Source organism: Chionomys nivalis, chromosome 14 (genome assembly GCF_950005125.1).
Source record: "Chionomys nivalis chromosome 14, mChiNiv1.1, whole genome shotgun sequence".
NCBI lineage: Eukaryota > Metazoa > Chordata > Mammalia > Rodentia > Cricetidae > Chionomys > Chionomys nivalis.
This window is the reverse complement of record NC_080099.1, coordinates 13,144,688-13,157,631: the sequence shown is the minus strand read 5'-3', so window position 1 is coordinate 13,157,631 and position 12,944 is coordinate 13,144,688.

The following is a 12,944-nucleotide window of genomic DNA, read 5'->3' as shown; positions in this document are numbered from 1 at the left end:
CCTTTGTGTGCTGAACCATCTCACTGGCTCCGAGAGAGGTGATATTACAGTTTTCATTACCTGGATGAAAAAACAGAGGAAATTAAGTAACTTGCACAAGATAAATAGTAGGACTCGACCTTAGAGCCATGTGATCAGATTTCTGGAATAAGAACTCAATTCTCCATCGCATCATTGGCGGGTGGCTAGAAATGCAAAAAACAAAAGATGGTCACTTCCACCCACTTCTGCTCTTCTGCTCAGGCCAGGGTCACTTCTGAAGTTTGCCTGCTGCCGAAAGCCCAGTTTTCAGCAGGTCAGAGAGACTGGAGAGAGGGTGTGGACCAGGCAAGCTACAGGAACAGACACCCAGCCACAGGAGAACTTTATCAGAGGGCCAAAGTTTAATTCTTTATTTTAGTTTTCTCTCTGGGATTGTTTGTTTTACTCTGTTTTTTTCTCTGTTCTGTTTTTTTTTTTAAATCTTGTTTTAATTTTATTTTCTTCTTCCCAGTTGTTCTCTTTTTCGATATTATCCTTTTAACTCTTTTCCAATATCTTTTTTCTATTTCTCTCCTGCTGGTTCCCTTCTATTTTTCCCAGATGTTTTTCTTCTACATCTTTCCTTCTCATTCTATCTCTTATTTTTTCCTTATCCCCTTTATACCTCCTAAGACAAAGATTTCTATGCAAGAAAATATTTCCTCACAGCCACAAGTTACATAGTCTCCAGAGACAAAGTGATTTCTTTACACAGGAAGAAGAGGCATTAAGTTGGCAAGCCCCAAGTTTTTCTTAGAAGTTCACAAGTGGTCAAACATTTTTTTTTATCCCAAAGCCATGATTCTTTTTTTTTTTTTCAAGACAGGGTTTCTCCATAGCTTTTGGTTCCTGTCCTGGAACTAGCTCTTGTAGACCAGGCTGGCCTCGAACTCACAGAGATCCACCTGCCTCTGCCTCCTGAGTGCTGGGATTAAAGGTGTGTGCCACCACCGCCTGACTATCTTTATCTTCTTAATACAATAATATTGACCTGGGCGGTTTATGTTTATGCTTTCTTCTTTTTGTTGGGTGAAGTATTTTTAAGGTTCATGGAGACCTTTCAGAGGTCCTGTTGCATCAAATCACATTAGCCTGGAAGGAATCTATAGGTTTTCATCTTCTGTGGAAACAAAACAAACCTCTTTTCCAAAGACCCAAATTTTGAAGTCAAGATACCTTTAAAGTATATATGTTCGTTTAGCTTAGCAGCTCCCAGAATCAAATATCTCTCTGTACTTTGTGTATTTACAGTAAAAAAATTCAAAGAAATCACAATAATGTACATAATCTCTGTGTGTATTCCATCTTCACATGACTTAGTTTTCTTACTCTTCTTTTACATGTTTAATATTTATTTTATTATCTTTACTCCTTTAATCAATAACTGTCTGTACTTTTTTATATTATAATTACCTATAATCTTTTCCCTTTCTCTCTCAATGCTATGTACATTTATCCAACACTGTGACCCATTTAGAGGTTTAGTTTTGTCTGAATCTGTCTCTATTGCATATCTGTAATTCTTTTCTGACAAGTAGCATTTTAAAATAGTAAACAGGCCAAGAGAGGCTGAGCCAGCATCCAGGGCTGCTGTGACTACACTGTTTACCATATAGCAAGTACCCCTCATCTTTCCCTTTGAATGGTGAGTTACTGGAAGATAGCTGCCTTGGTTGTCTTAGAACTCGCCCTGTAGACAGACCAGGCTGGCCTTGCACTCACAGAAATCTGCCTGCTCCTGCCTCCAAAGTGCTGGGATTAAAGGTGTGCACCACTGCCCTGTTGATATGGGTATTCTTAAAGAGAGTATGAGAGATTGCAAAGGAAGATGAGGACCTGATGGATGGATTTGTATGAATAGAAGCCTGTGGGACTCGAGGCAACAGAGTCACTAAACAGGAAGAAGCCTCACACTTTATTAAAACCAGTGTAGTGTGTGTCAAAAGGCAGCATGGGCTGTGCCTTAGTTAGGGTTTCCTATTGCTGTGAAGAGGTTGGCTGGTTAGCTAAGTTGGTTAAAGTGTGGTGCTATTGCTGTGAAGAGACACCATGACCACAGCAAGTCTTATAAAGAAACATTTAATTTGGGTGACTCACTTATAGTTTCAGAAGCTCAATCCATTATCATCATGTCAAGGAGCATAGCTGTGTGAAGACAGATGTGCAAGCTTGGCTTTCAGGCAACAGGAAGTCAACTGAAACACTGGGTGGTATCTTGAGCATAGGATACCTCAAAGCCTGCCCCTAGAGGAACAAACACACTTTCTCCAACAAAGCCATGCCCATTCCAACAAAGCCACACCTCCTAGTAGTGCCAGTCCCTATGAGATTATGGGCGCCAATTATATTCACACCACCACAGGCTGTCAGGAATGACTAGGAACTAATGATGTAAGATACATATCTGAGCTTTTATTCAGTGTCCAGATTTTCTATAGTAAATATGTATTGCTTTTATAATCATAAAATTCTTGCAAAGATTTTACAATGAAAAGACAATGGATGTCCATGGAAGTCATGCTGGGGATGCCTGGGAAGGCCCTGGATGCCTAGCTCCTTCTATAACAGTTTGTTTTAACGAGTTTGTGACAAGAACCAATCAATGGCACACTTGCTCATGACAGAAAGCTTGCAATCTATTCTCACGTTGTTGCTGACTCTGGAATATTTCAGTTTAGTCATCATTGAGCCTTTTCTTCCTGAATTTATGTGTCAGATGTTCTTAGAAAAACCTTGCATTCTAAAGTATGGTGTGGTAGTTTACACCTGAAATCTTAGTACTTGGGCAATAGAGGCTGGAGGACCAGGAGTTCAGGTCACCGTTGGACACACAGTGCCTTTGAGGCCTGTCTTGTCGACAAGAGACCTTGCCAGAGGAACAACAAAAAGCCCCAAACAAACACTTGGGTTCTAGATGAAGCCATCATATCTCAATTTTCTGTGGAAAGATGCTCTGATATGCAAAGGCCCTTACTGTTTGCCAAGTGAAGCACAAATCCCAAGGCAGACATTTAATATTCTCTGTAGTATGTGCCAACCTGTGAGATCTCCCTTTGCTCTTCCTAAATCCCCTGTGTGGACGGCTTTGCTGTCTAGTTCCTGTTCCATCCATCACTCTTCAGAGAGAGTGAATCTGGTGGAGTTGGGGACCTGGCTCTGTCATTTGCCCGCATGGCTATGGGAAAGTCAGCCATCCGTCACACCTCAGTTTTCTGATCTGTTAAACACAGATGGTAACTCATCTCCTAGAGCAGCTGGGCATCAAAGATTTCATCAAGCAACACTGAGTGCTCGTTATATTTCCTAGTAAGTGTGAGGAATTCCAAAATGGCCATTTTTGTCCCTAACTCTCATCCAGTTAGTCAGGCATTGTCTATTCCTGTCCTCAGAGAAGTCCATCATATGCCTTTGGGACTGTGGACCCTGAAGCAGCGCTGAACCCCCCTCTCGCCAGTTCTCTAAGAATATGGATTGGAACTGGCCGTCATGGGCGCTTCGCAAAGACAAGTTGAATTGGTTAAATCAAAAAAGGTTGGCACCTTAACCATGCATGTACCAGCCACCTGATGGGTTTTACAATGTGTGTGCGTATGTGCATGTGTGTGTGCATGTGTGTGTGCGTGTGTGTGTTGTGTGTGTGTGTGTTTTGGGGGTGTGTGTATTCACAGGTATGTGGTTGCACATGTGTCTGTGGTGGGTGGAGGAGGACAGAGGATAGCCTGGAGTGGTGACAACCTACAAACATCCACCCTGCTTATTGAGATGGATTCTCTCACTGGCCTGGAGCCCACCCAGAAGGCCAGGTACCACAGCCCAGTAGAATCAGCTCCTGGGGTATGAGCAAGATCCACAGGGAAAAAAAAACTCCACATAACCATGAAGTTCTGGGAGATTTCGGGGGGAAAGGAGCAGAAACATACACTTTCTTGATGGTAACACTCTTTGTTCTCTCGTGGTGGATTCAGCCTCTCTGTCATTCTGCCGGTTTCTTCTGCTCACTCTTTGCACTACACAACTTATAAAGACCCACAAAGTCCTGCAGGCATTCATCTGAAGGTCACATTCCATTTCTTAAGTAAATGATAAGAAACAGAGTCTTCTCGACAGTTCGAAGCAATAAATCCAGATTAATTGTCATATAGCAAAAGGAACACTTTTTCCAGTTAACTCCCTAATTGGCGGATTGCAAACCACGGGAACAAAAGGAGAAGTCTTTTTGTTGTCTCATCTATAGAGGGAGTCTTATAAAACTAAACTATTAAGGAGACTAAGAGAAATAAAGAAATTGTGTGTTATATTCTATGCTTCTATGTGTAAAAACATTTTAAACATTTTATATTAATTTTTTAAAAATTTATTTTACATACCAACCACAGTTTCCCCTTTCTCCTTTCCTCCCATTCCCTACTCCCACCCCCTTCCTACCCACCCCGTCCACCTCTCAGAAAGGTTAAGGCTTCCCATGGGAATCAACAAAGCATGGCATATCAAGTTGAGTCAAGATCAAGCTTCAAGTCACCCCCTGCATCAAGGGTGAGCAAGGCGTCCCACAATAGGGAATAGGTTCCAAAGAGTCAGCTCATGTGCCTGGGACAGATCCTGGTCACCCTGCTAGGGGGCCCACAAACAGTCTGAGCTACACAACTGTAACCCACATGCAGGGGCCTAGTTCGGTCCCATGCAGGCTTCCTGGCTTTCAGTCTAGAGTCCTGCGCTTGGGTCATCTGATTTTTTTTTTTTTAAAAAAAAACAATTTGTGGTTAGTGGTCAAAAGGCCAGCTTTTCTTGAACTGGAGACTGTTTATAAAGAGGGATGTTCCTCAGATAGTGCTGAGCCAGCTGAGAGGCCCTTTGTAGCAGAAACTGCAAAGCAGGGGCAGGGGGCAGGGGCACTAGCACAGTTGAGTTTGTAGGACACCCTCCAGCACAGTGACATTAAAAGCGTTTTAAATCTTAAGATATATTTCTCTGTCCTGAGTGTAACCCTTGACCACAGAAAGGGGAGCTTGTTACTCTTTCTTGGGGCTGTGAAGTTGGTTTTGTTTTTGTGGTGCTGGTCAGTTAGAGAAATTTTACCCATGATTGATCTTGAATAAAGAGACTGAGGCTAAGAAGCTGTGCAAGGAGTTAACTATCGATCCTGGCACCGCAATTAAGTTACTTCCTATTATTTACCTTGGCTCAACAAACCACACTGCTAGCTACGTGTCCTTGTAAATAAGATTATGTTTTTCTGTGAGTAGTTTAATCTTAAGATGCATTAACAGGAGACCTGGTCTGATCTTAAGCTACCTTAAAGTTTCATGTCAGTTGATAGTATACTGTTATCTTGGCAGCTGAGGAAATATAGCTGTTTTCTTTAGCTGCGCTCTAAGGCTCTTCTTCTTCTCCTCCTCCTCCTCCTCCTCCTCCTCCTCCTCCTCCTCCTCCTCCTCCTCCTCCTCCTCCTCCTCCTCCTCCTCCTCCTCCTCCTCTTCTTCTTCTTCTTCTTCTTCTTCTTCTTCTTCTTCTTCTTCCTCTTCTTGTATTTTTATGACAGGGTTTCTCTGTAGCTTTGGTGCCTGTCCTGGAACTAGCTCTTGTAGACTAGGCTGGCCTCGAACTCACAAAGATCCACCTGCCTCTGCCTCCCAAGTGCTGGGATTAAAGGCGTGCACCACCACCACCTGGCCTTTTTTTCCCTAAGGCAATTCTTAATGGAAACTTATAACACCTGACTTGGGCAGCATCTCTCTGTATTTTACTTATTTTTCATCAAAACTCAGTATAGGCTAACAATATTAATATTAACTGGACAATGCAACTAAGGAAGAGCTACCTTCTTGACAACCCACAGATAAAAATGCCTGGTAGATCAGGAATAGTGTTCATGAGAAGCATACACACATTATATACAGGCTGTGGTGAATTCCCCATAGCTGCTAGGGAAAGCACACGTATAAAATTAGTCAAAAGCAACAGATATTCTGCAGTCTTGTAAGGTCTTACAAGCTTTGCAAATACGACTCTCGATCAGAAATTGAATATCAATTGTTATGTTCTGTTTTTATTATCATGACTCCCAAAGCCTCAGGGGTCTACCTGTGTTTCCTCAGAATTAGGTCTACAATCATGTGTTGATGGAACAACCCTTCTCTGGGGTTCTGTGGACCGGACTCAGGTCCTCACGCTTGTGTGACAGGCACTTACCCTCACCTCAGATTTTGCCATTTTAGCAAACATCATAATCATGGCCAAATGATACTAACAAGTTGTTTATTCTCCCTGAGCTTTTGTTGCAGATCTGTGGATGCCTGCAAGGGGTGCAATGCCTTTCTGTGCTCCGGGGCTCCATTCGTTTTAACTGAGTATTTACAACAGCTCTGTTAATAATCCTATATTGTATCTTTGGGTGACACCCCACCTTCCTTTGCACAGTGGTAGCTTCAGTCATGTTCCTTTCCAGCTAATGAGTTTTCTATAGCCGTGTGTAAATGTCAACCAGTTAATGGTTCGGTGTCTCCCTACAAGAACAACATTCTTTTCAGGAATGTAGATCTGAGAGTTGAGATGTCATTTCCTACACCACACTCCTAGAGGCCACAGCAAAAATGGGGTGAGAGAAACCTAAGCTTTCCAGCCTGGCTGCCCAGTGTGGCAGTAGACACAGCCACGGTCTCAGATGGGTGTCATTCATGCTAAAGGATGCTATGGCCACAGGCATGGCTCTATGTTCTCACTCAATCACTAGCTGATTCATAGTCTCCTTCTCCCACTCCACACTCCACTTCCCACCTCCCACCCCAACATGTGAGGCCAGATGTCAATTCTAGGTGTCTTCCTCTGTCAAGAGTTACCTTATATTATATTCTGAGGGTCTCTCATTGAACCTCACTGTTTAGGCTAGTCTCAGCAACCAGTGCGTCCTGCTCTCTGCTTCCCTAGTCCTAGGGTGACAGACACACCCAACGTTATATGTGGTATCTGAGGACTGAACTCAGGTCCCCCTGCTAGTGCAGCAGACGCACTAACTGAGCCATCTTCCTAGCCACATCTAGGACAATTACCCTTCCAGAGCCTCATGCTTCCCCTCTGAGACATGGGGCGAGCCCCCACATAAGATTCGGTTGCTTAGACGAGAAAGTCTGTGCAAACTGTGCTCTTTCCTAGGTAGCCACTCATCACTGGAGTCTCTTTATCCAAGAAACCGAAAGGAAAGCATGAGAAACAGCCTCAGTGCAGATCCAAACTGAAAAGCAATAAATCTAACAGGAAGAAAAAAGCCAGGCATGGTGGCACACACCTTTAACCCCAGCAGGCTAGAGGCAGAAGCGAGTGTGGTCTACAGAGCGAGTTCTAGGACCACAGAGCTACATAGGGAGACCCTGTTTCACATCCTACACCCACACAGATCTTACACGTACACATTGGGAGTGACAAGTTGCTTTACACAAAGTCGCTCTTCTGACTGACAAATGCCCCTTGCTCCTCAGGAATGGAATTTATGGGTAACTACCTACTTTGTGTAGTTCGATTATACGCAGAGAGATGTTAGCACCAGAGGAAGAATAACACCTGGAAATTGTGCAGAACCTGTCAGGTTTCCCTGGGACAACTCCGACACCAGAGTCAAGTTTAACTCATAAATGATGATTAACGCCATTTGGAGCCAAGAAAATGTGTAATATGCTTGGGTTAAAGTTTGACAGAGAGGCTTTTTGTTTACTGTCCCTAAAAAACCTAAGAGGATCCGGGTGGTGGTGGTGCATGCCTTTAATCCCAGCACTCGGGAGGCAGAGGCAGGTGGATCTCTGTGGGTTCGAGGCCAGCCTGGTCTCCAAGAACTAGTTCCAGGACAGGCTTCAAAGCTTCAGAGAAATCCTGTCTTGAAAAAACAAAACCAACCAACCAACCAAACAAACAAACAAACAAAAACTAAAACAAAACAAATACCTAAGAGGAATAAACCCACAGATCTTTGATTTTCTGACCGGCGTGAAAACCTACACAATGTGCAGAAGTGGTGGACTGAACTGATCAAAAGCCAGAGAGTTTATTTACAGCTCAAGCGAACAAACCTGATTTCCTAATAAAAAATACCATTTCTTACAGGAACAAACAATGTCTTGTATTATATACATTTTACATGTTTAGTTTAACTATTGTTTTTATGCATTGATTCCTCCTGTGATCTCTGAGTAAACACATTGGGACAAATCTATTATTACGGTGGAGATGCATACTCAGGTAGGGCTGTTTCATCTTGAAAGGCCTGTGTGTTTATACCTGGACCCAGTGTTGACTAACTCAAGGAAGTAATGGCTGTTTTAACCTTTTGGGTTTTACAAGGCTTTTTAAAATTAAATCCAGAGCTGGGCGGTGGTGGCGCACGCCTTTAATCCCAGCACTCGGGAGGCAGAGGCAGGCAGATCTCTGGGAGTTCGAGGCCAGCCTAGTCTACAAGAGCTAGTTCCAGGACAGGCTCCAAAGCTACAGAGAAACCCTGTCTCGAAAAACTAAAAAAAAAAAAAAAAAAAAAAAAATAAAATTAAATCCAGTTTAGACTTGCTTATCAAAAACTTACATTCTGTCTGAGAAATCAAAGCCTGTAACATCTGGTTTTCCCAGCATCGACGTAAGACTGTTTCCAACAGTATATGCAATTTCCCTTCTTGGGCTGTAGAATGGGAGCTGGAAAGCTCAAGATGGGTCACTGTTTCTAAGGAGCATCTCCTCATGTCTTGTGTTTCTGAGCGTGAGGAGAGTGTGGCCAGTGTCTAGCAGCCCCTACGATGGCTGAATGGGGAGCCCGCTTCTTCCACCTGCAAAGCTCAAGGAGTTCATACTAATCTTTTAGCAAGTGGTGGCCGTCTGCATCTTCTGTGGGTAGGCACAAAACAGTCTTTCAAAATAATCAGCCAGTACCCTGGGGATATTGCTTGGTAATGGAGCTTTTGCTTAGTATATGCTAGGCCCCAGGCTCAATCCCCTACACCACAGTAATAGACAATAAGCGAACAACAAACCAATGAAAAGCCCCGTGTCTTCTCTCTGGTTTGTTCTCTTTTCCCTTCCCTGGCTTTGCTGGTAGGACAACGGCACAGGGCACAAGAAGTGTGAGGTCCTGTAACAACACTACAAGGGAAGGTCTGTCTGGCATGGAATGTCTCTGGCATCTGATGAGGGGGTGCAGGTAAATTCTTGCTATGAAAGCATGACTCTGGTACCCAAGTAAAAAAAAAAATCTCGGTGGACCTGTAGTCCAGTGCTGGACAGGCTAAGAGAGAAGGAACGCTGGGGTGGCTGGCCAGTCCGTCTGGCTGAATTATGGAGTTCCGGGCTCAGGGAGTGAGTGACGCTGTCTCAAAAATTAAAGGGGAGAGTATTAAAAGGAGACATCCAGTATTTATCTGCTTCCAGTCTTTCCATACACACAGAAACACATGCCACATGCCTACATGTCTGTCCACATGCTTATGCTCTGTGTGTGTGTGTGAGAGAGAGAGAGACAGAGAGAGAGAGAGAGAGAGAGAGAGAGAGAGAGAGAGAGAGAGAGAAACTTTCACATATATGCACACATATTCTCTCTGTGAGCAATTTAGCCAGGGATCTTTTCAGTCTTCTCTCTCCTACTTTCTGAGTGCTTGCTTACAACTTGATAACTTAGTTCTAAAACCAAAAACCAAATACAAACGGCTAACAAGCAGATGCTGCTGGCTGACCTCTGTCAACATCTCCAGTACCTGTTACGGGAGGCTTCCTGGTTGTCACACCCAACCTCCTACCCTAATCACTCCAGCTCCTGACACTGGGCCAGGCCCCTCCCCCAGCTTCTCTTTTCTGTATAACCCAGCCATTTTGGTTACGCTAGTCTCTTGATCTTCTGGCTCACCCCTGGCCTCTTAGCTCCTGGTTTCTGTCTCTCATCCTACCTACTTAGTGGCCTGGTTTACTTTGGACGGATGCCTTGCCGTGCTTGCCCTCACATCTACAGCAAACCTTTCCCTCAACCCATATCTAGGAGCAGTTTCGTTCTATAACTTTTAGACTCTAGGGGTTTGGCCTCCTCTAATCCTTAAATACATCTTGAGAATTTGGGGACTTAGATCAAGCCCTTGGCATTCTTTCTTGCCATTTGAGAAGGTTCTCAATGTTAGGAATGCCTGCTTTTCTTAAAGGATCCCTGTTGGGAAACACTGCCTGAAAGATCCGCTTACAACGGCTGCGACATCCCTACTGTTTTCTTCATTGGAAACTCTTTACCACACAGGAGAGGGCTTCAGCCTGGCAGGCACTCTCTGCGGCCCCTTTGATCCTTTGAACAACAGACCAGGTGAAACAGCTCCTTGTGCAGGGAGCCCCGGGCTAGAGTTAGACCCACGTGACCCTGGTCTTCTTAGCTTCGATTCAACCAAGCTGGAACCAAAAATCAACAACTCTGTATCCTATTTTCAGTGGGCCCTGTTCTCTACGGCATCCAAAGAGAGAGGGAGTAGTTGGATTATTACAAGGGAGCAGTGACTGTAGCAGTTTGAATGGAATTGGTCCTCATAAGCCCATAGGAAGTGGCACTAAATTGGTAGGTGTGGCCTTGCTGAAGTAGGCGTGGCCTTGTTGACGGAAGTGTGCCACTGTGGCGGCAGGCTGGAGGTCTCTTGCTTAAGCTTCGCTCAGTGTCCGGTCCTTCCTGTTGCGTTCCAAAAAGGATGAAGCCAGCACCATGTCTACCTGCACGCTACCATGTTCCCTGCCTTGATGATAATAGACTGAATCTCTGAGACAGTAAGCGAGCCAGCCTGATTAGATGTTTTCCTTTATAAGAGTCGCCGCGGTCATGGCATCTTTTCACGGCAATAGAATCCCTAACTAAGACAGTGGGATATTGCAACCTGGGCTTCTAGTGTGTGCTTCTCATGCAGAAGCTACCAGACACATGTGTCTGACTATTCAGTTCTTTACATATGGCTGGTCGAAAAGGAGATGTCATGGTCAGAGGATGATGCTTAACGGTAGAGAGCCTGCTCAGTAAGTGTGAAGGCCTTGGCTGAACCTTCAGCATGGGGATGGGAGACAGGATCATAGGATGCACGGTGTATTTTAGTATCTGCTCTAAGAAATAAATCAAGATGGTAAAGAGGGAGGGAGTAAGGGAGAAAGAGAGCAGTGTTTGGTTATGTGTGGTGGCCCACCTACAACCCCAGCCCCTGAGAGGCGTAAGTAAGAGGACTGTGAGTTCCAGGCCCACCTGGCTTACATAGTGGGGTTGTTTGAACAGAGAAGAACAAAATCAAATGGGCTGAGAATATCCCTGAGAATATGACTCAGTGACTAAATGCTTGCCGCACAGTTGGGATCCTCAGGACCCATGTAAAAGCACCCATCAAGCTAGTCCTGGGGTGGGGGTGGGGGGTTGATGCAGAGATAGGTAGATCCTGAGGGTTCTCTGACCAGGCAGTCTAGCTGAAATGGCCAGTTCCAGGTTCATTGAGAAACCTTATCTCCAAACAAAACAAAAAAGTGTAGAATGGTAGAAGATACCTGATGTTGATCTTGGGTCTTCATGTGTTCACGTACAGGTGAACACACAGACCCACACACGATAGGCATAGGTGTACACGTATACCCTTAGTCCCCAAACCAAACAGAACGCGAAGAGAAAAGGGAAAGGTTTTTCCTAAGTCGTGGGACGTTCAGCATTGAACTGGGACAGTTGCTCAGCAGAGGAAAGCTACAACAAGAAAGCAAGCAGGGACTGCATGGCACAGAGAGGGAAGAGGGGCAAGAAGGCTGGCAGGGAAAGCCATTGATGAAGTGAGGAACATCCCAAGTCCTTTCTTCCTCCAGGCCCTGGGGCAGCAGGCGCTCCTGGGATGGCTGGGGTACAGGAAGGGCAGAAAGTACTCATTCACAGTCTCTCAGCGTCCTGCTGCTGTGTGGAGCACACTAGGTGTGCTCCGTCAAAGACAGGCTCCTCCCAGGGTCCCGGAGTCCTCCTCACGCTCCAGAGTGAGACCACAAGAAAAAGTCTGTCCTTTCTCATAACTCTGTTCATAAACGGAATCATTCTGGAATCCAGATGATCACGGGGAAATGGAAATCTCTACTGAAAATCAGAGCGTCTCCTCCAAGCCCGGTCTGCTGAAATCACAACAGAAATTCTACTGTTTCTACCAGGTGCAGACAGCCCTCCAGGCCTCTGGGCCCCTGCAGCTGGGTTGGCAACAGCGTCACTGGCTGGAACCCTGTCAGGGAGAGAGCTTCCCATGGACTTCCCGGCAGCCCCAGTCTGACTCGGTTACTTAGAAACCTCTTGGCAGCGGTGGTGAAAGGGCTTATTCAACATTCTGGATGAACCATCAGAGGCAGGGCATAGGAATCTGTGAATCTGGGCTGTGCAAAGTCCCCAGTCGTATCTGATGCCCAGCTCAGGTTGAAAGCAGGCCTTGACGTTGGGGGGGTGGAGGGGGTGTCTTGACAATTTACATGTCCAGCATGCACCACAGGCCTACAAATTCAGACACTTTGGGGTGAGTTTTAGGTGTCTTACAGTACTCCTTGAGGGATTCTGACTAGAGCACTTTCCCAGCATGCTTGAGGCCTTGGGTTGATCCACAGCACAGCTAAACCAACCACCAACAAAAGGCATAGGGCATGGCTGCACATGTTTGTGATCCTAGCACCCCAGGGGCTGAGGTGGGGAAAAGATCTCTCGTTTAAAGCCAGCCTAAGCTATGTAGTGAGACTCCATCTCGAAAAAAGAAACCTAAAATTCCCTAGGTGCTTTCAAAGGGTGTTGTGCTAAGAGAAATAAAACCCACACAGAAAGAGCAACCATGTGTGATTGCACTTACATAAATAGACATCTTATTGATAATGATCAGTGACCCTGACTTTCAAGCCGTGAGAAGAGCGGGAACGTGCAGTTCATACAGGTCCAGGAGTCA